Source organism: Camarhynchus parvulus, chromosome 1A (assembly GCF_901933205.1).
Source record: "Camarhynchus parvulus chromosome 1A, STF_HiC, whole genome shotgun sequence".
NCBI lineage: Eukaryota > Metazoa > Chordata > Aves > Passeriformes > Thraupidae > Camarhynchus > Camarhynchus parvulus.
This window is the reverse complement of record NC_044586.1, coordinates 36,074,064-36,097,420: the sequence shown is the minus strand read 5'-3', so window position 1 is coordinate 36,097,420 and position 23,357 is coordinate 36,074,064. Positions and strand designations below refer to the sequence as shown.

General features: G+C 39.6%; 1 protein-coding gene across 2 annotated transcripts in view; it reads left to right on the top strand.

Annotated features, from left to right (window-relative positions):
- The first annotated feature begins 8,557 nt into the window (after positions 1 to 8,557).
- FRS2 (fibroblast growth factor receptor substrate 2) overlaps positions 8,558 to 23,357 on the top strand; it is a 51,823-nt gene continuing 37,023 nt past the window's right edge. The window contains exon 1 of one of the 2 annotated variants that reach the window (XM_030959313.1): positions 8,558 to 8,682. The gene's annotated coding sequence lies outside the window, so the exon portion shown is untranslated. The remainder of the gene's footprint in view (positions 8,683 to 23,357) is intronic. The other variant, XM_030959314.1, reaches the window with a different exon arrangement.

Genomic DNA, 23,357 nt, shown 5'->3' with positions numbered 1-23,357 from the left:
ACTCAGCTTACTCCATAAGTATTGCTGATGAATCCGTGGTTGTTAAGTTGCTGAGCTGTGGCAGGATCTTCAGCTTACAGATAGAAGTTCTTATCACAGGAGAAAACAGTGATGGGCAGTTTTGGGTGTTGCCGTAGTCTGAATTGTTTGTTCATGCCACACGTTCCAGGTGTTGAACAGAAGCAGTCAGCCACAAAGAGCACTATCTCACCTTCTAAAGATCTTAGCCCAAGTACTAAGAAGCACTGACCCCAGTTAGACATCTCAGGGTGAAGAACATCTTTTTACTGACTTTCTTGCTGGAGACAGGTTTGATCCAGAGAATATGTACCTACACAAACATGTCACATGGCAGCACATGCTATGCCAGGTTAACTCTTTCCCATCATTCAGTGTCTGACAAATGAATTATGTCATTTGTTTAAAGAAGACATTGAAAGTAAAAACCTTAAAATGGACAAACAACAGTACCACTTATTGACTCCTGCTATAGCTGCGTCCTGACAATCAATTCCTCTTGTTGACATTGTACAAAGTACTTTAATACTTTGCCAAGCCACTAGACAGAAAGCACCATAGCTGACTCTTGCTTTGTTCATGCCAAATCCAAAGGGTCTTAGCCCCACAGTGTTCTTGAATTGAGTTTTAATATGTATTTGTTAACCTGGAGCAAATACATTCCACTGCTGTCATGAATATGCCATCTGAAATAATGTGTAGTTAGGGCACAAGCATGTGGTAAGAACCCACCTTAAGAAGCCAGAAGCCAGAAGTTGCAATGGGCCTCTGGAGGCCACTTAGGACAAGCTACTGCCCGAAGTGGGGCCAGCCAGCCCAGATTGCTCAGGAACATGTCCAGTCAGACTCTGGGTATCTCCCTGGAAGGAGATCGCATGCCTCTCCTGGCAACATCTTACAATATTTGACCGCCTTCATGACAGACAGAAAGACAGAAAGAGACAGAAAGAGAGATAGAGAGACCGAAAGAGAGAAAGAGAGCAAGAAAGAGAAATAAATAAATCTCTGAATCTAAGCAGAACTTAGCAGGATGTGTCCATTCCCTCTCAGCTAATCACTGTGCACCTCTGAGAAGAATCTGGCACATTTTTCCATGAGGGCAACAGCAATAAGCTCTTCCTGCAGCTGCCTCCTTGAAGCAATACACTATTTTTCCCAGCCCTCTGACCATCTCAGTGTCTCTGTCCTGTGTGAGCTGCCAAATGGCCATACTGATCAGGCTACACAAGTATCCCTAACTCACTTCTGGACTTAATGACCAGGACTAAACTGTCAAGGGTAGAGAGAACAGGTCAGATACAGCACAATCATTTTTGATATATATTCAGCTTCTTGTAAATCATTGGCTAGGGAAAACCAGAACCAAAGGCCACTGTATTCCATTCAATTTACTAGCTGCTAGTGCACTGCTTTGCTTTTATTTCCTTTATCTGTTTTGCCTGCATTATTTTGCATTTAGAGACCAAATTTCCACTTCTAGTCCAACACCCATGCTGTTCAGCAGAAGGAGATCCTTTTGAAGCTCCTTGCTGTCAGTTTTGTAGTGGACTACTGCACAGGATTTTGCATCAGAAGCAAACTGTGCTGCTGCTTTTACTCAAGTCTCTTTTCAAGACCATTTCTGAGTATGCTAACTAGTGCAGGTCCCAGCATGAATCCCTGTGGGAGTACAATCTACTCTCCCACATTGTAAAAAATGACTATTTATTGCTACCTTGTTAACCCTTCTCTTTCAGCTAGTTAGTAATTCACAGGAGAGGCCTCCTTCCTAGCCTGTGACAGCTAGTACTCCTTAGCAGCGCTGCTGAGAGACCGTGCCAGAGGCTCTTTTGAAATCACTACAATGAATGTATCACCCTGGTTTATCAGTTTGTTGATTTTGTCAAAGAACTTCATAATTATGACAAAGCTCCTCTATCTACGAAAACCCATGTTGATTTTTCCACAGCCTGACGTATTTGTCTGTATGCTAAAGCCTCACCACACCTCTCTGTCACTGGTGAGCTCATATGACCTGAGACAAGTCTTGCTGAGTATTTCAACAAGAGGGCTCAGATGCTGAAAATTAACACTTATGTTCCTTAAATCTGAAATTACTGTCTCAAAAATTCTCACTCAGTTGTTTTCCAGCTATGAAGGTGCTTACATTCCATAAATTCTTTCTTTGGTAATGTTCCCAAAACATCTAATGATGTTTTCACATGTACCTCCCAGCAAGCTAATTCTATTCCTAAAAGTCCAGCCCACATGATCAATTAAAAAATTTCAGTGGATTGATTTCAAGCTGAAGGAAGCTGTAATAACTCTATGATGGCTGTAGCACACCCTGAGTATGTGGAAAACACTAATTTATAAGTTCACGGATTGAGGATGAAATGAAACCCACTCTCCCACAGGTGAATTTCAGGCTTTCTAATCACTGAACTACAGGAAAAGGACAGGATGGCTTCTCCCAGCCTTGAATATGCACATTCTGCATAAAAAGTGTCTAGCAAAAAAAGTTCACTGACATGAACTCCAAGTGGAGCAAGCAGATCCTTCCAACTCTGTTATTTTGAAGATTTTGAGGGACACACTTTTAAGTTTTGCATCTGTACTTGCCTGCCTGCTCTGCCTCTGCACTGAAACACTGAAACGCTTGCTGTGTTGGCAAAATGGAATGTTTGTCAGTGTCCTGGTTATGAACTTGCAGTGCGGACTTGACTGAACATTCCTGAATTAGCACTGTCATGGCTGAGGCAAAAGTGCACAGTCCACCCACAAGTTTTCCAATAGCAGTTGTAATACTGGCTCATGGGGCACACTGACACAAGCCCAGCACTTGCCAAGATTATTGAGCACTAATCCCCAGTCACTGTGACTTCAGTCACATAGATGTCATTTCACAGCGAAAAGTTTAGCCAGCATCTTTTTCAGAGTGGATCCCAAGTGATCCTGTTTGTCCACTTGCTTCCCTCACATACCACATAGGAAACCTGGACAGGGAACAACATGCAATTGAATTCACCCAGCACCAAGGTTATTCAACGTTCGCTGCCACAAATCTGAGCTGTGCAGTACCAAGACCGGCTGCAGACTTAACCCACATTTCCTTGTAAGCAAAATGAAACTCTATTGCTTCTCTTGCCAAAGAAGCACAGACATGATTCCACTAATGATAATGAAGTATCAAGTAACACAATGACAAATGTCCTAAGAATATCAAAGTATTTACTCACTAAATGAATAAGGCAAAGAGCACTTGCTGCATGCAGAGATTTAAAATAACAGCTGTTTCCTCCTATAAGAGGCCTCTATTCTTTCCCCCCAAAAGGCACAGAATAGAAAAATGCTGTATGATAGTCAACCTAATTCTATCATACTTGGTGCCCACAAGGAAGTCAAAACCACAGCTGCACAAGTTGCCTAATTTGTAAAAGTCTGCCATTGTGATGATGTTCTTTGGACACTGTTTTGTACATAGCACACAGTCAAGTGTACACAACTCTGAGACCCTTAATTAGATTTATATCCCACTTGTTTATTGCAGGCGTAATAACCTGGAAACAGACGTGTGTACATTCAACAAACTGATGGTTCTCCGGGGAAACAATCACCAAGAAGTCACAGGAACTGCATATGACAGCCTTTTTTAGGAAAATGAAACCAGGTCAATTTGGTTACACAGAACATTACCTTGTGAGAAGAACTGAATTAGTATATATACTTGTGAGGCCCAAAAAGCAGCTTCACTTGCAATGATGTTTTTCAGCCTCTCAATATTCAAATGATAAAGGACCAAACATCTAGCATCTCTAAGAATAAACCACATAATACCTCAGACAGCAAGCTCAGACTAGGTATCTCAGAGGAGATACCTAAGTTTAAAATTACGTTTTGTCAACTCATTGTATTATCTTTAAAAGTTTACTGACCAACTGTCACAGCTACCCTCTCCTTCACAGAATATTACTTAGTACACATGGATCCTTTAATCTTGTCAGTGGTTTATTTGTACAAGGACATGACAATTTATCAAACTGAAGAAAACCAAATTACAATACAAACAGCCATCTGGAGAATTCCTGAATGACTAGGTCTGCTCCACAGTTTGTGATATTCCAGAAGTCATTTCAGGAAAAAATTCACTATGTGAATTAAAATGTCCAGCTGCAAGACACCCTTATTTACTATTGGATTTATACTTTCTTTTTCACTTTTAAGTGAAATCACAACTAATGACAATACTCAATGAAGCAGTAAACTACTAGTTCTAACTAGCTCAACCTTGCACTTCCTTCTGAAAAAAACCCCAAATATTAACTGCATTGTAGAGGTGTGCTTTCATAAGAAGGGCAGGATCTGGCTATAAGTAGCTGCTGTATTTTTTATAATTACTGTATGCAGGGGGTTTGTTTGGTTGTGAAAACAAGAACTTCTTCATGTGATATACAAAGGGTTATTCTACTTAATGTGCCACACATGAGGGGATGCAGAATGTGATGTGACTGGAGTTACTCTGTTCAGCTAGCACACTAAGTCCAACTTTCTCCCTTTGTAAATTTGTTTTCCAGCTTCTGAAATGTTTTCATAGTCTGAATGTGTGGGTTTTAATTTTTAAAAAGAAGGGTTTGTTAGTGTCAAATGGATTTTGGAAAGTGTGGGTCAGAATACAATTACTGTAGGTAACAGAGAAAGCGCACAAGCTTCTGCACTGCATTTCAACCAGAAACATGCTTTCACAGCAGCCATAAACCAGGAAAAAGTGTTTATAGTACAGCCCTCACCTATAGCTGTGTTAGGTGGTGCCTACAGGAATATCAAAGGCCTTCTGTATTACAAAACAAAGTGACTGCAAACTTCTGTGATTTGTCATGAGGCTCTTGCTATGATTTTATTTTTAAAAGAAACTGTATACTCTCCTATGTTTACTGCAAGATTAGAAGTTATAGTTGAAACATTAACATTACTAAGTCCATAGTAATCTCCAAAACCACATCCAGGCTTTGTGTTGTAGACATATCTCATACTGGTTAGAAAAGACTTCCCTGAGGATAAGACAAACTACACATGAAATGCAAAAGGTTCCAAAGTTCTTGAAATAAAGAGATATGTTTCCACTTCATGGCTTTGAGAAGTTTGTTGCCATGAATCTCTGAACAGCATATGAAAGGAAACTGCAGAAACAGAATGCAGAATCTGGCATTCCATTCCCCAAGAGTCCTCTCTTTGTCAGGTCCAGATATTAAGAAAGAATACAAAATAAATAAGGAAAGACTGTTTTAATCAGATAAATCACAGACTCAATTAGGTTGGAAAAGACCTCTAAGATCACTGAGTCCAACCTGCAGCCAATCACCACCTTGTCAACTAGACCATAGCACAAAGTGCAGTCGCTTCTTGAACACCTCCAGCATTGGTGACTCCACCACCTTCCCTGGCCAGCCCATTCCAAGGTTAGCAACACTTTCCATGAAGAAATTCTTCCTGATGTCCAACCTGCTTCTCCCCTGGTGGAGCTTGAGGCCATTTCCTCTTGTCCTGCTGCCAGTTGCATGGGAAAAGAGGATGACCCCCCACCTTAGTACAGCCTCTTTTCAGGTAATTGTGGAGAACAATAAGGTCCCCCTGAGTCTCCCTTTCTCCAGGCTAAACACCCTCAGCTCCCTCAGCTGCCCCTCATATGACACCCGCTAGACCATTCCCCAGCTCTGTTGCCCTTCTCTGGACACACTCCAGCACCTCAATGCCTTTCTTGCAGTGAGGGGTCCAGAACTGGCACAGGATTCAAGGCAAGGCCTCACCAGTGCAGGGGAAAAAATCTGTTGTTAAAATGTATGTGATTGGACTGTGGTCCTGCTTACAGAATTGAACACTGCCTAAATCAACACAGGCCAAGGGTAAAAGCACTTGATCTGCAGAGTCCAAATTTCATTATAAAAGGCACCAAAACATGTCAGGTATCATCTTGTAAGAATTCAGGATCTGGAACAAGAGTGGTCTATGAATCAACACTGAAATATATTAGGACAGTGCAATAAGAACTTCTGGAAATACAAGCTAATCTATCGTATATCTGACGCAGTTCAAATTCATTTCCTCTTAAAAGACTAATAATCTTTCAAAAATATTTTTATAACCTAATTTTTAAATTCTATTGCCTCAGAAAAGCCATGCATTCAGCACACCCTGTAGTGGCTGTATAATACCATATAAAGAAATGCTGAAGCAAACAATTTGAAAGGTTTGGTTACCAAATAATAATTTCACAAATTTTATCTATGGAGTAAATATTTATGAAAAAGCTTTAAAGATGGTAGAAGCAGCTAATCTTTAAAAAGAGAGAATGTGAGCTATAGTGAAACAACACAGAAGGCTTTTGATTTCAAAGCTGACATAAAGAAAGTTTAGCAAGATCTAATAGAAATGAAGATGTCATCAAAGGACTTAAAGCAATAAAAATTCATAATTTACAAAAGTCTGTAAGCAGCTATGTAATCTTTGAAAGACTTGTAATTGATGCAGCATCTGGACAGAGCTGCAATAATCTCATTTTGGGATGACAGAAATGATTCTAGATAGCAGCAGCAACAAAAATGTCATGGATCCAAAACTTCTATGTAGTGAGAATGAGAAGGAGTAACAACAGAACAGAAATTCCCACCAGGAATGCAACACAGCAAGGTCTCAAGAAGCAAGAAAATGCCCTGGAAAAAGATCTAGAACAGCCACAAAGTGCAGCTCCAATATCGAAATAGTGAATTGGTCTGCCAGTAAATCTGAGTGAGCTGGGTAAGGTAACGCTCAGGTAAACCAATGGGTAAGGATGCCAATTTCACACATGAACAAACACAGCACTTCACCTTTGATGAAGATGTTGAACTTGACTGTCAAAGAGACACTGTGCTATCCTAATTTAATACAAATCCTGACATAATTTAAGTGCAGCTATTTAAATGAACTGGTGAAGGGAGGAGAAAATAAATAAATGACCCAGAAGAAGAGACATGTCAAAACTTTGTTCCTTGCTCAGCCAGACACTGCTGAAAAGACTAGGGAAAAAATTGCAAGGCACAATACTTAGTTGAATGTGCACTCACAGATGGGGATCAACAAGTGCATCTGAACAGACTTTAAGGCGAGTCCTGCGACTTGAAGGTCACAAGGAATCCTGCAGATGTTTAAGAACAGCCTGTTGCTTAGTAGCCCATTGTGTATTATGTTTATGGCATACGAGCACATACTGTATGTTAGATGACAGTGTTTGCTACATGACTCAGATATAGGAATCTATACTATTACATGACTCAGATATAGGAAAATCCCATTTGCTCTGCTTTATCCATCTAGTCCTCTGGGTCGTGACTCACATGCACAGGAGCCAACAGCTGCAGTGGTACAAATGCTAAACCACAGTTGGGCTCTCTCCACCCTTTTCCTTCTAGGTATTATGTATACTATATCACCTTTCTAGCATGTCCATCTGAAGAAAATTTCTGCATGGACTTTCTCAGCTCTCACACAACCTACAGATTAAATGAATCTTAGGATGGTGGAGTACTGTGATCCATTTACTTTCAACATTTCTGCTACAAAGCAGTAACTGTCCAGGGAAGGGATGAAAGTGAGCAACTGCGAGAGCAACATTTTCTATTCTCCTTATCGTGAGCTGACTGAAACAAGAGTCAAAAGAGGAGGTGCACAACTCCGGTGAAAGTCAGAGACATAGACAGACCTGTTCTGTGAAGCAACTTGGTGCAAGGCATTGTTTGGTGAAGAGTTCAGAAGTTCGATTACAGCCAAAGGAGGTGGATAGCAAGAAGAGACAAAGCTGAATTTTATGCAGGCTGCTGGCTGCTCTGACTGTGAGCAGTGTGTTTCTGTGTATGTTGGGACAAAACCTACACATTCAAGATTCACTGTAGATCACAGTGTCTTCTGGTCCAAGACCTGTCACACGTATCGGCCTGTGAAGAGGGAACAGACACAGTGACACGGAGGCAGCGAGAGCAAGAACAAACGTGTGGGTTTTTCTGCACTGGTTGACAGGAGTGTTAAGCGTTTCCACAAACCTGCACAGGTGTGGCACCTCCTCTGGTTCCTGTTTCCCGCATCAACTATGCCGTATCTTTGTTTTTGATGTGCACAGCGCCAGCCTTTGCGTTCAGCCTTTGCATGCAGTGCAACCTTACTAACACAGCCCAACTCGGACGGCTGCAGGTGAGGAGCCACCGCGGCATCGCCTAAAGTAACAGCGCGACACCGAGCGCTAAAACAGTCAGGGCCAACCGAGTCCAACTCTTCCCAGAGCTCTGCGTGCAATTTCAGCTTTAATGTTTTTTTTTTTTTTAAACCTGAGGAACCAGTAAGACACGCTTCGCGGCCGCCTCCGTCCCCCGGCCCCCGCGCCGCTCCCGGCGCAGCCCCGCGGCCGCCCCGCCGCCCGGGCGGTGCCGGTGCTGGCGCTGGGACCCCCGCCCCGCCAGCCCCGCGGCTCCCCGGGCGCTGCCCCGGAAGGCGATCGCGCCGCGCTCCGGAAGCGGAGCCGGGCAGGGTCCGGCCCAGAGCGCGGCCCTGTCGCTGCCGCGGTCGGAGGCGCAGCCGTGCCCCGGCCCGACGCGGGGCCGCCGTCTCGCCCGTCACAGGCGGCCCGGCGCGGCGGCCAGCGCGGGGCTCATGGCCCAGGTGGGTGCTGCTCCTCGCCCCTTCCCCGGCTCCTTCCCGCGGGGTGCCCGGCCGGCTCCGCTGCCGCCCCCTCCCAGCGGAGCTCCCCGGGCCCCGGAGCAGTCCCTTGTGTGGGCTCCTCCCGCGGGAGCCGGGCTGGGACGTGCCCCGCGGTAGGACCCGCTTCTCTTTCCCCGTAGGTCCGGGCGCGGGAGCTCGGTGGCGGCCGGGCCCCCACGGGCACGGGGGGCTCCGGCCCGGGGCTGTATCTGGGCGGGGAAGGCCGGGCACGGAGGGGGATCGCTGCCTTGCTCTGGGGCTGGGGCGGGAGCGGGGGTGGACGAGCCGAGTGCGAGTTTAGAAACAAAAGACGAGGCGATAAATTTGTCCCTGCTGTGGCTGTGTTGGAGGCAGGTCTGGCGCGGGGAGCGGTCCCGGCTGCCTGACCGCCTCCTCGGTGCTCGGCGTGTCTGATGCTTGTGTCTCATCTGGTGTCACCTGTCAAGCCCTCGCACCTTCCTCTAGGTCAGCTGTGTCTGTCACATGCCTGCCAAGATAAGTACGTGTGCTATTCCCCGTCTGTGAGCAAAGCCGGGGGGCGTTCGAGGTGCGAGCCCCGGGACTAACGGAGAGCTCTGTCGGGTCAGGAGTTGGGGCCGCAGACAGAGCCGGCCAGGGGAAGGGGATCCTGCCGGCTCTTGGGAGGGGTGCTGTGCATATGAATGAAAGCGATACGGAGCTCCCTTCCTCGGCACTTTAAACTGCCCTTCCTCTGACATATCGCTACCTGTAAATGTAGCAAGGATAGATCTGAAGGCACACTGACGTCAAAAGGTGTCTCAGCACTGGTTTGGCTTGAGTGCTTATCTAAACTTGAAATTTTGGAAGAAAAATACATGTTTTTTTCATCTTCCTGGTCACTGCATCTTGCTCAAAGTCATTGCATAAGATGTGATAATCATAATTAGAAATCACTAGGGGTGTTGTTGGATTGTGAGTTGAAAGTAATGCTATTATTGCAATGAAGAAATAGTGTAGAAATCAAGATTTTAGTAAGTTTTTTGAGAAAATTGCCAACTGTGGTTTGATACTAATATTTTTAACAAGCATTTTATTTATGACTTTTAAATATTCCTGGATTTTTTTAACTTCAAGGCCTAGTGACAAAGTGATGTTTAGTGTAATGACCAAAAAGAGTTCTCTGAGTAAATCTTTAATGGTGTTAACATTAGCAGTAATTCCATATCATGAACCTGTCATTTAATCTGTTCTGCTAATTCTACAGTGTATTTCTATTTAGAAAAATGAAAACTTAATTTTTAAAGATTTATTGCTCTGTTAAAAGTGGTTTGGTATTAAGATATACAGATTCAGATCCAATAAGCATTCTGGTTTTTTGTTGAAATCAGCAGAACTGCCAGGGAAATTCATTGTCTGTTTTCCTTGGTTAGCAAGTGCATTTGAACAGCATACCTGTCTATGCCTGCTTGAAAGGAAACCTGTATCAGTATAAGTCACCAGTTCAGGTCCAACAGCTAACTTCACACTAAAGGGAACAAAATTAAGAACCTTATTCCTTGACAGAGAGTCCCTGAGTTTATTTACTTCCATGTCAAGTATGCTTTGAAAATGCTTGTCGAAACAGTGTCCCAGCAGTTGTATGAATATATGGTTAAATAGCTTTTCAGGGTTTTTCTCACTTTCCAGTTCAGTGTCTTCTCTCAAGTGTTGGTGGTGAATTGTAGTAAAAATGAACTGTTCTTACGTCTCTAAAATTTTTATAGGCAGAGTACTTTGGAACACTTTTCCATCATACAAGAAATTTCTGTTAAGGAGAAATTCTGTTCAGTTATCTTATAAAATGCTGCTGTAGGCAGGCAGGTGGTAGTCTATGGAAGAATCTAGCTTTGTAAGAGAGTTTCATTAACTGGGAAGATGTAATGTATGGCATTTGGGAAGACTGGTTTTCAGGAAAAAGCATCTCATTCTGCACTTCTGTTCTTGAGTTGTAATGTTGCTAGGTCTAATCTTTTCAATTGATATGATTATATTTCTTTTCTTTGTTAACTGGATGAACATAAACATACATTTACTTTGCACGGAAATAGTTCTCTGCTAAATTTAACAATTCAGTTATAAATCCCATTGTTTATAAATTAAAAAGATCTTTGCTAATAGTCTGTATTCTTACTTACCATACTTCGTTCAGAAGTTAGCCTGAAAGTAACTAGGTTCATGTTTATTAGGTGTCAGATTATGACCTCATTGAAATTGATTTTGTTAATTTCTGTGATCACTGGGACTTGTAGTTTAAGCAAAACAACTCTTTGAATCATGGATGAAATGCACTCCTAAGTGGAGAGGTTTGTTAGATGGCTTAAATCACCAGAACCATTTAAATTCCTTGTAAGTACTAAACTGTGGTTAAGATAATACTTAACATGACTGCAGTTGTTTTATTCCATGTATGTTCTTCTTATGCAAATATCTGAGGTCACTTAATCAGTGATGTTTAAAACAATTATCTGGTAAAACTATCATTAAGTTAGAGAAACTAATGCTCCCTCTTTGTTGTATTGAATATGAAGGATAAAACTAGTTAATGTAGTGAACTGGCCTCACTTCTTGCTTCTAGTGCCCAAGTAGACTATGGCAGCTTAGGCTCCTGCAAAGACTGGAATAAGGTTTAATCTTAGGAAAAAATTGATTAAAATAGTCACATTCAGCTGTGCAGGCAAGTTGAAATTTAAAACGTAGTGGTGTCTGAGTGTTTCCACAGCATCCCAAGCTGATAAAAATTGGACCTCCCACCTTCCCAGCTCCTTCCTTCTCTTCCTTCCTTGTGCTGGTAAGGATCACACTGGGAACTGGTTCACGAACCTGTACTGGCTAAAAATTAGCAAGTTTTTTTTTTTCCTTGGTAGAATTATGTTTCAGTTGACTTGGCACCCTGAACCAGCTCACCCAGCAGTTGCACAGCTGTCAGTGGCTGTGTGAGCAGAGAAGTGGGATCCCAGAGAGGAAGGGCAGGAGTGGCACACCACAGGCCTGGAGCTGTGAGGCTGGTGCAGAGAGATCTGTTGGTGCTGCAGGACTCCAGCCTCCATCTACTGCTGCTGCTTTGCACTGGCATACAGCTGGCACAGACCAGCTCCACCACTGAACATGGGCCTGTTTGCTTCCACCCTGCTCTGCTGCTTCCTCCTTTGTGCAGGAAATACTTGTATGGTTATGTGGTGAGCTGGGCTGAGGATTGAGCTAACCTGGGGGAGGGGCGGGCAGGGAAGGGTTTGCTTGGAGCTGGATCAGTTTGCTGCACAAACATTTGTGCTGGCACAGAGATGGGGATGGAAGCAAGCAGTAAGGGGAGCAGCGTGTGTCTCTTTCTTTTGGTGACAGTGACACATGATGCCAGTTTAAAGTATATTTGATACTGGCTAATTCTGTGAAGTTAAGATGGTACAGCATTAAGGGTTTCAATATATCATTTGGATATGGTTCATGGGAATATTTGTATCTAAGACCCCTTAAATCAGGGTAGTGTGTGTCTGATTTCATTCTGTGCTTTGAAGGAATCTGGCCTTTTGTATAGTAACCAATTAAAAAAATTATTTGGTACCTATTGTTTCATACAACTGGTGTTCATCAAATTACTGCACAAATGAATTTCTTTGGCATATATATTGAATTTTTAAATTTAAAAGAGTTAAATAAGGAAAGTTAGTGATCAGTGTCCACTAAGAAAATGGCAGTGTATTTTACAGTAAAAAGTAGCTAAGGAGACAGAATAAATCTATGAAAATTATGAGGCTGATGTAAGATAGAAATGATAACTTCACATAGTTTCTGGGGAGGCAGTCTGTGACTTCTCTTCCTAAGTAACTGTAATGGTTAGTGGTTTTCAAAATCTGTCTTATTCAGCCTGTCATAGAGGTTGTAGTTAATGTTTCAGGATATGGATAGACATTGATTTTTATCTTTTTTTTCTCCCCTAATATCTGTGAAAATTGTAGATAGAGTGTCCCCCATCCATTTGTCTCCCCTTGTCTACCGTAGTTTACCACGTGTAACAATCCTTTCCACCAGAGAAGCCATAGGCAGTGTTACATGCTTTAGGCATAATCAGCCATTAAATGGACAGTATTAGTTCAGCCTACCTTCACTGGTCAGTTACCTTGATTAATTTTTCCCAGAGTGGATAAATGTGCTCTTACATGATTCACTCTGTTGCAAGTCTGTATGGGTGGTAGTCTCTCTTTGCTCAGTGGTGATGAGTAATTGAGCGGTAGCTACCTCTGGAATAGATGACCTATCTGCAGCTCCTAAGTAACATTTTCTGTAAAAATGTAACGGGTTTTATTTTTGTCTGCTACTGTTTTTTTATCAAAAGGATTTGAGGAACTGTTGGCTGAAAACTGTTGTTCAGAGACGTGTAATTTCATTTAGGGCATGCAGATGGTTTTTTGGTTGTGCACAAGTTGTAGAACAGCAGTTGCAATAGACTTTCAGTTTTCTCTTCTTAAACACCATCTTTTGTTGTTGGCCCTTCTGTGTAATCAGTGCTAGATGTGACGATTTTTTTTAAACTTGAACTGGTGATAAACAGGTGTGTGGTGTTTTCTCATATAAGTATGTGTGCGTACAAATGTCTGACTATGTATATAATGTATTCTCCAACTATATGGTACTTTTCAAAGCTTCATCTTCACTGCATCTGGCCGGGTGGCGACAATCATGATGGTGAATTTAGTTCACTCTTTATTGAGTTCCCCCTTCCTGCAACCATGGGATTCTCCACAATTTCAGTTTTCCCCTCAAGCTTCAAATGACAACTGAAATAATTACCTCTTGGCTTAAATAAAAAGAACTAGTGACTTATTTCTGATGTTTATACAATACAAATTCATGATTATTGCATGCTTGGGACTGACTATATGCATTCTTTTCTAATTAGTGGAAATGGCATTGTGATTCCTTCTCATGTCTTAGAGTACTTTAATTTCATGTTTTATTTTGTTCTTTTCCTAGAATGCTTTTATGTCCATATGTAGGGTAGTGAGATGAGAAGCTCCTTGTCACAGGAGTGATATGCAATCTGTCACTGACTTCTCAGGTGGTCCAGGGTAATCCCTGAACTTTTTGCTTGAATCTCGGTCAACAAAGTAATATTAGTATCTGTGTTAAGTAGTGTGTTCCTCTCAGATACTGCAAATATAAAGTCACTGTGTTGCATGGCATTGCAATCATACCTGACCATGCTGGATGGCCTTTATTTAGTTCAGCTTCTAGAATCAACCAGTTACTAGACCTGCTGTTTCTTCTCACAGAACTGGGGATTATTTAATTTATATATATATATATATATTTTTTTTTTAATAGATGTTTAGGTCCTGTTTCGGTTGTAGATAGAAACACCTCTGTGCTGGTACATTTTTGGACCAGGATTTAAAAAAATACCCCAAATGTAGGTTTTTAGCTTATCTCTTTTCTTTCCTTTATTTATGATAAATGTGTATCTTATGGAAAAGATGCTCAAGTGTATATTGCTATTCAGCTTTTTCTTGTACATGTGTTTGTTACTTTTCTGTTGAGAAAAATCTCATTCACAAATACCGTATTAACTGTGTGTGCTTGCAGTAAATGTAAAATGCTATGGGCAGCTGTCATATCTGAATGATAGTTTTCCTGTATGTATGCCCAAGTCAGGATAGACTAGAGCCCCATGTTGTCAGTCTGAAGAACTGCCTCTTTTCCTTGGCTTTCCTTCATAATGATTTTGGTCCTGGCAGGGTTGAGGTGCTGCTGCTGTCATTCTCACAGTGGTGATGGTTACTGCAAATCCCTGATCCGAACTGGATATTGCTGACTCAATGTGAAAGTTGCTTTAATTTCCTGCCTTTTGAATGGTAAAATAAACTCTCTATCCCATGTACCCAGATTCCTGTGTTTTTAATGCAAGATACAGATCTTTGATCTCTCATGAGAGCTGCAGTTTAAAATAGGGTGTTGATATTTTCACTGTTCTCCTGTAACTACTGCCAGAGAAGTTAAACTGCATACTGGTTTGTATCTGCTGGGATTGCGCATCTTGACACGGGTGAAGCATTTGTCTTTCACGAAGATTTTCTTCAATGCTTTGCACAGGGATATTACCTTCTTGTGTGATAGTATAGCTGAAGGCTGGCACAATATGCAGGTGGGGACATTTCATTCTTACCATTATTTATTGGGCAGATGTGATTGTAGTAATACTGCTTGCTGAGAATCACAAAATATTATGATTTGGAAGAGACCCAATTGTGTGGACATTGGAAAGATATTCATCAGCACAATACTAGACAAATTTCCGAGATGAAATGTCTTTATTTCATTACTTGCAAGATGTTTGACAGGGTGGAGAGTTGACTGATTTTGCCATGCTTTAGGATACTGAGACATTTTTTCCCTAATGGAGATGTTGAAGCAATTGCTTTAAAGAGGGAACCCTCACTATTTCCTTTTATTCTCCTGCAGAAATGCAATCTTTAGTTTAAATATAAACTTGAAGTGAGAAATGAATGATCTAGTGCTGTGTTCCATCTTGGTAGCAATGTATCAATCTTATGCTGAGCTTGTCTGAACTGAGAGCAGTAGCTTTTTGTGTAGCAGCATGGCAGAGCAAAACTGAGTTGACTATGCAGCAGTTATCCTTCAGACATGGCTAAATTTTTCAGTCTATTTATGAGTATCAACAAACACTTTGTGCATACTTTTGCCATGCATTGAATGCTTCTATTTTCCTCTAATTTAGCTGAAAACTAGTAATGGAATTCCTGAGGTTTTGAATGGAATAGCTCTTGGCAAGCCTAGGGTTTTGAAACCCAAGGCAAATTAAGATACCAAGCAAACACAGGGAGGGCTACTTCTTCAGGGAAGTATGTTGAGATTCTTCTGACATCTTAGCATTTGTTGTAGGACTTGTTATTATTTTTTTTTTTTTAATATCTTTGAATTACTCCTTTAAAGCACAGTTGCTGTTTTTCTTTTAAGAAAATCTTACTGAAACAGAAGGGGACTTTTTTCCCTTGATGTCACTCAACAAGTTTAGCCTTTTCAAGTAACCATTACAAGTAGAGGGTATTAGACTACTTTGTAGCTGTCTGTATTTTTCAGTAACTCCACATTGATTGAAGCATGTAGTTAGAACACAAATTTTAGTTTAAGCAAAATAAAGTCTTGCTTTTAAATCACCACAAAAATTGTAATTGGAGGTAGTTGCTGTTGTGCATCTGTCAGGTGGTCCAATAATACAATTAAAAATTATTTAAATTTTCAAAGTGTAGTTGGGCTTTTTATAAAATGCATAACTAAGCTGTTTTAGGTTTGTGGGAATGAGAGGACATGTGATGTAGGGAAACTTGCCTGGCTGTAACAGCCTTGACCCTCTCCTGCCTTTGTGGTGCTGCTTGCTGCAATCATCTTCCCACTTCTGCACCCTCTTCCCACTAACCCCAAAGTGTGCAACATTCATAGAAATCTCTGCATCTCCTATATTTAGGCTGCTGTAAACTTTGCAGAGTTTCGTGGTTCTTTATGTGCATTATATTTAGTCCTGCATTTCATTTAAGTGTTTTTAATCATCATAAATATTTTGAATGTTTCAGAGCTCTTTATCTTCTCTCTCAAACTTAACTCATTTGCCTGCTGTTTGCGATGCTGCTGACAGTGTACTAATCCTCCCTCACCAGGGAGGGCACTTGTTTGGGAATATCCTTTTCTTCTTCTCCTTGAGTCCACAGTCATGTTTTATTAATATACTCCTTCCTTGTCCAAATAACATTTTCAAGACCACATTTTCTTTTTCTGTCTTTGCAAATGAAGTTTCTGTATCTGCCATCTGGAGTACTTCAAGTACCTTCTCCCTCTGCTGATATTCCTATCTCTACAATCTGTTCAAAATACAGCTGCTGCAATTTTTCAGTAGTCTGTTACTTTCCTCATCTAGCTAAAGCTCACTTATTGTCTTTGAATTCAAAGACCCATGTCTCATGTTTCTGCATCATAGTCTTTTTCCTTGCTACTTTTGGCACTTGAATCTTTTTTTCTTCCCCCGGCCCCCCATGCCTTTACGCATGTTTCGTGTCATATACTTTGATTTACAAAACTTCTGAGATGTTATATATGATAATAGTATTACAAGAGAAAATGACTACACCTCTGACCTTTCTTGTTGGGTATTAGAGTTTCCTGTTGTCTCTTTGCTTATACAGATAAATAACATTTTAAATTATGTAAGTGAACAGGGATACATGTTACCTGTAGATCTTTTTTTAGAGGTACTTGGGAAGTGTATATTGCTGTATGTCTTTTAAATCCGATTCATTTGTCCAGTGATTTTACTTTGGAGTAAAGTGCACCAGTGGCATGCTTCAAAAGTCTGTTGTGTGAATAAATACAGTCATATTTTGTGTATGTTTAGTATCATATGTGATTTCAGTTTGTAAATATTGTTTTCTGCACTTTGCAGGTTTCTTTGGTGAGGCAGATGTAATCTGCAGCTTTTATTGAAATAATATAAGAATTGAATTAAACTGGCAAAGTAGTATTAAGTGCTATGTCATATACTTGACTTATTGTAGAACTAATGCTAATATTAACAGAGGTAATACTTTTTTTTTTTGTTATTAAGGAAAGCCAAGTCACCCTTAAATATTTTTTTCATGTTTCATGAAGCTTTGGTCCCAAGGTTTCTGTGGCTTGTGTTTTGCATTTTGTTTGTGATTTTTTTGGGGGTTTATTTTGGAGAAAGGTAAACTGCTGTGGCTACTTGTAATTTGAGGCTTTTTGGCAGGTAATATCATGAAAAAGTAAACAAGTTATAATAGATAAAATAATAAATTTTAATGTATAGCTTGCTGTATGTGTTTTAGAAATGTTTTAGGATAGTATAGTTAAATTGTGAATTTCTTCTGTGTCATGGCAGCTGCCTTATGTTTTCTTCTCTTAAAATCTGCTGAGTAGACTTTTGTAGCTTGAAATTGAGAATGTAGTGTATGTGTTGCTCATCAATTTGTATTGCCATAAATGTAAAAGGACTAGGGCAGTGAGAGTTAGTGTTAATTCTCTCAGGTTAATACTAAAGTAAGCTGGATGTTTCCTGTCAGACTATACAGTATTTGTGCAGCCAGACTGGACAAAGTCTTAAATTCTTAAATAATTGTCCACTGCTTTAGGCTACGAAAACTTTTAATTGGCAAATATTCAGATCTCAGTATGAATGTGAATGCTTGCCTTCTTATCTCTCTGATAGCTATCTCTTTCTTCATTTGCTGTACAGGTTTTAGGTGATGGTATTCAGTTTCTGAAACAGCTTTCTCTGTGCTTGCAGTTTTGCTAGGAAGGATGCCATTATGTTAACTTTTGTTGTTAAAAGGTATTTAGTTAAGCCTTTTTAGATCTTAAAAAGAACAAACAAGCTAATATTAAATCCAGTCCAATAAATTGTTCCCTAAGTTTGAACTTTGTGGTATTTATTTAGTATTATGTTAACAATATTGTTGTCCCTTTAGTTAGAGAAATTCTGAGTAATACATGCCAATTGATCAGTCCTGCTATTCCAGTCCTAAAAATTGCTGGACTGGAAAAGAATGTATAGAGGAAATGAAAAAGGGAAGGTGCTACATAGACCTCAGACAAGCTATTTTATTTTTTTGTATTTTCTTCTCTCCTCCTTTTTTTTTTTTTCAGTAGAGAGGTGAACCTTTCTTGTGCAGCACTTATATTCTCCCTCCCTAAGTTCCAGAACTTTTTCTGATAACAGAGCTTTGGAGGGCATTTCCAGCTTGTCCTGTGGCTCTTTAGTTCTAGAGCAATGTCTGTGTTGTCTCAGAGGTACAACATATACCAGAAACTTAGATAAGCTTCTAGTTTCTGTAGGACTCTTTGGGTTTAAGTGTACATTATGACTCTTATTTTTAGATACTTATGGCCACTTAGGGTCTTGAAATATTTCTACTAGTAAAGTGCAACAAAGAGCTCTTCAAAATCTAAAGTTCAAGTTATTTGTCTTGGATTTTCTCTGCCTACAGTGTTATGTTTATCATCTGACCTTCACAAATGTGTTTTCTTTTACAATGATTTTCGTCCCTAAGTGTCAGTACATTTGCTTAATAAATATTTATTTCTTTCTGCTTTAGTTTGTTATTCTGTTAAGTCCCTATTCACTAGTCCCATAGAGCACAACTTCATGTATGTCTGCTAAATTTAAATTTACTTCTCTTGAAGAGTTTGTATTTCTTATTTTAGCTGTAGTATAGAATTCAATTTGTTAAATGGTTGTAACTTACTAATTGTAAATGGTATGGTTTTAAAATAGGTTCATATCAAAGTGAAAAGCAGTTTAACCTTGTTGGTATATCAAAATAAAACTACCTCTCTGAAGGTTTGATTGTGCCATTACCATATCAGTTTAGCTTTACTGGTTATAAGCTCTCCATAGGAAGGATTTTTTTTTGAAGTTGTAGGATGATGTCTGAAGAGAAGAAACATGTTCAGCTGAGGCCTTGAGGACAGGCTAAAATAGTTAATGATAAGTGGTGTACTCTGGGGAAAGCTCCAAATAAATGTTTAAATAATGGCTACCAGGAGATACTTTAGGCTGATAAGTAGAGATGGAATCAGTTGTTATGTGACGTGTCAGACAGCTCTTGCACTGATGGCTGGATGCAGTGGTACTATTTCATTGGTGCTGACTTCTAAAGTGAGCAATGCATTAAGTAGGGTGCACTGGATTCTTAGCAGTAGTGTCCTGTCATACTGTATTGGTGAGCTTTTAAAGTAGTTACACTTTAGGTTTATTCTGTATGAAATGTTATTTATTGAGTGTGCTGTACCAGGGAAATGTACCTTCCATAATCATGACTTCAAATAAGGAAGTATCACAGAAAACTTCTGATGATGGAATAATTAAGTCTAGCAGTGGGGAACAGTAGGAGTGAATTTTTTACATAGTACTTCTAACAGTAAATATTGTGGTCAGACAGTGATTTCTGAGAGATCTTGGTTGATATTCATTGCAAAGGCTTTCTATGAATTAATTCCAATACCAGACTATTTCAGTGGACTCATCTCTGATTACCTTCCACTGTGAATGAACTGTTTTGAAGTTGTAGGAAATGTTGTAATTGCATCATGACCGGTAAAAAGAACGTAAAACTAGAAAGACTAATGGACCATTGTCTATGAAATACAAGTCTGGAGTTAAGAATAAAATGCAGCTGAAATTGTTACCAAAAATTGTAACCAAAAATGTTTGATGTTAAATTTTGTATGTTAAAAGCTATTTGCTGAGCTGCTGATAGACTAATCCCAATAACGGAGTTTATTTAAACTTTTTTTGGGCTTCAAAACTGTATTTGTGAATATACTACTCTTATGTTAGTGGTGAAAGTAAAACCATTGTTAAATGGAAATTTGGCAAAAATCACAGAAATCTAGAAGCTGGATTTCCTTTGGTCGTTGCTAAATATTGTATGCTTTGGGACCAGGGACTTTTGCTTTTTTTTTTTTTTATTTTAATAGAAACACTTTATTTCCAAGGCTTGAAGGTTTTGTACGGTTGCAGATGCACAGTAGATTTAATGTCATGTGTGGGATTTTCTTTTTTTAGTTATGAAAGAGAATATTTAAAAGAAACTCAAAACTTCTAGAAGTTGAGCTTTAATCTCGAGTATAAGGTCAAAAGAGCTTTCACAGTAGATCATTCCCTTTTTCTCTAACTATATTTTTAATTTGTTGGAATAGCACAGTTCTGCCCAGCAGCTGTACCCTAGGGTGAAGTGGTAACAGTTAAACTGGATATCAGTCGGTTTGGATTTTTAAGTCAGAAATGGTGGTGGCATATCTGGGGGCAGGTAGTGCACTTTTTTCTATAGTTTGTTTTGCAATCCTCTTGCACACACATGATTAAACTATTTGTAGATGAGTTTACAGTATGGCCTTATGGTATTTTTTTGTTTGTTTGCTTTAAGGGGCTATGGTGTAAGCTGCAGCAGTTTAGCAGCTGATTTGTGAGTGGCTCAGTGTTTGTCTCCTGAATAAGGTGGGGATTTTGGTGGGGGGCTGGCACCTAGTGAGTGCAGTGAATTTATCTGCTGGCTTTTTAGTGATGGTGGTTGCTACTTCCTAGAACTTCATTTTATTTCTAAGAAAACTGTAAATGCTTCTCTATGAAGTGTGTGCATTCAGAGGCACACATTAGACTTGTGCCTAATGTAATGAATTGTTCTAGTGGGTTTTGTGGTGCATTGCAGCTTTTCAGTGGATTTTAAGCATTATTTATAAATCTATTTTAGTACTTTTTTTAACTAACAAAGCTACTAGATGTGCTTCAACCAAGGTCATATTTCACAATTGATGGCAAAAGTCTATAGTAGTGACTTGGCAGAGATTTTAAACACTTAAAAATGTAATGAGACTTCTGATAAGTGTCCACTTCAGAAGATTCCCTAGGGAAACTCTCAAATGAGTCATGTACAATACCACACAAGTAGCAGACTGAGTTCTTAGAATCCTGTGATAGCCTAGGGAACCAGAAGCAATCTGATGAGCATGAAGGAAGCCCAGGTTTGCTAGAGGTTGAAGAACTTAGCTCTTGCTTCAATACATAGTAACAAAGTACATACAAAAATGGCATTAACATACCCATTACAAATTTGTCCTATCCAGTTTGGTCATAGTTCAGTGAATATAACAGGCAAAATGTATTGCCTCAGTAGTCAAGCATTAATGCAATTTAGGTTGAATAGCAGAAAAAATTACCCCCACTGGGGTTAATTGATTCATGCTGTTGTTGTGTGGGGTTGTTAGAAAGGCCAAAGTTGACATGCTCATGGTCCTGTTTGAAGGTGTAATAGGGCTGCCTGCAAAAGTCACTGCTGCAGTAGGAGAATTTATATCAGCCTGCAGCACTAGGCAGGTTTCAGAATTTGACAGCAGCCCTCCTTGCATCATACTACAGGCTTTTACTTGCTGGCACAGCAGAAACAAGGTATGAATATTATCTTGTTGTGGTTTTCTAACTACTTCTTTTCCCTTCTGCACTATATTTTGCATCCCTCTCACTGGAGACGTTACAGGTGTATATAGGATGACTGAAATAATGTAAATTAAAACTCCCTTGTTAAACAGTAGTGACTTCCAACTAAACTGAATAGTTTTCTCCTGCTGTAGTTTAGGGGGTAATATACAGAAATTGAGCTGCATATTCAGATAATCAACATAAATGGGTTGGAATTTACAAAGGAGTGTAGGGATGTTAGTTTACTAATATTGAAAATGTTCAGAGTCAAGTAATTTATTTGGAGTTGTGCAGTGGTATCAAAGCCTATATGTTTACAAACACAGTAATAATTCACTTCTTTTAATGATCAGCTATTAAAGGGAATACATCCAATTCAGATGTAGAACTGGACTTGTGAAAACTTGCAGTGTTTTGCACAGGTGAGCAGCCTAAAGGTTGGTGGGTTAAAACAGAACTTGTAGGAGCTGGGCAAGATAAGGTAAGGCAGTGAATCAGCACATGGAATTGTATGGGAACTGATAAAGAAAGGGGACTTGAAATCAGTTGGAAGAAGCTTGATTTTCAGGAATTTTGTGTGCTTGTTTAATTTATCCTAATCTTGCCTGTTACATAATGAATTTGGATTATGGTGTTTTACTGTCTTAACATTAGCTAATTATCATGTTTCTTGGTTCTAAATTACTTTCAAAATCCCTGCAATATTTTTAGGCAGGGATAAGTGGCTTCTGTGCTTTTGGGTGTCTTCCAGTATATACGAAGGGGTTGCAGTAAGTGGATAGTGTATCTGGGATTAAAGTGCACTGTAAGTAGCATAATGATTATTTCACACTGCTTCTGTAACTGCATCTGAACTTCCATCAGTTCCTTTCTATTTCTGTTCTAGAAAATAATCTAACTTTTGCAGATTTTATTGTTGGGTTGCAGTTTCTGTAACATACTCTTGTTGACTGATTCCATTATTTATTGATGGTAATATGTTGCTCTGACAGAAACTTGTGTTTTGTTTGCTTGTACAGCGTTAGACACACCATTTTCATTTGCTTTTGAATTTTTATATTAACTGAAAAGTACAGAGAGAAAGAATAGGAATCATGGTTTATCTTGGATATCCAAACTTGCTTTGGGACATTACTGCCAAAGGCAATTACTCTTAGTGATTATTATGTTTATGAAGTTGTAGTATTTTCTCAAACCACAGTTCTTGTAAAAGGATAATTAAGTTAAAGCTTGGGCTATTCTTTGCAGATTCTGTACCAGTGCCAAAATATTTTCAGACAATACATAGTTGTAATTTCAAAGATATCCTTTTAACTTGAAAGTTAAAAGCCAAGAAGAATAAGTTTTTAAACTGATATTCAGTAAACTAGGGCAGTGGTAAGTGTAAGGTGAAAGCAAATAATTTATCTTGCACTGGCATTACAAATCAGATGTGAAATGTGAAGGTTTAAAGTTTCTTCTTGCTCTGAATTCATTTTTCTCCTATTTTTCTTTTGCAGATGGGAGGACAAAAATCTTTCAGTTTGTAGCTATGCTTGCTGAATACTTTAGTGATCAGGTTTAGAAAATGACAAACTACCAAAGGTTTCATACTGAGTGTTTATGTAAAGTATAATTTAAAACTTGATATCCGTATTTG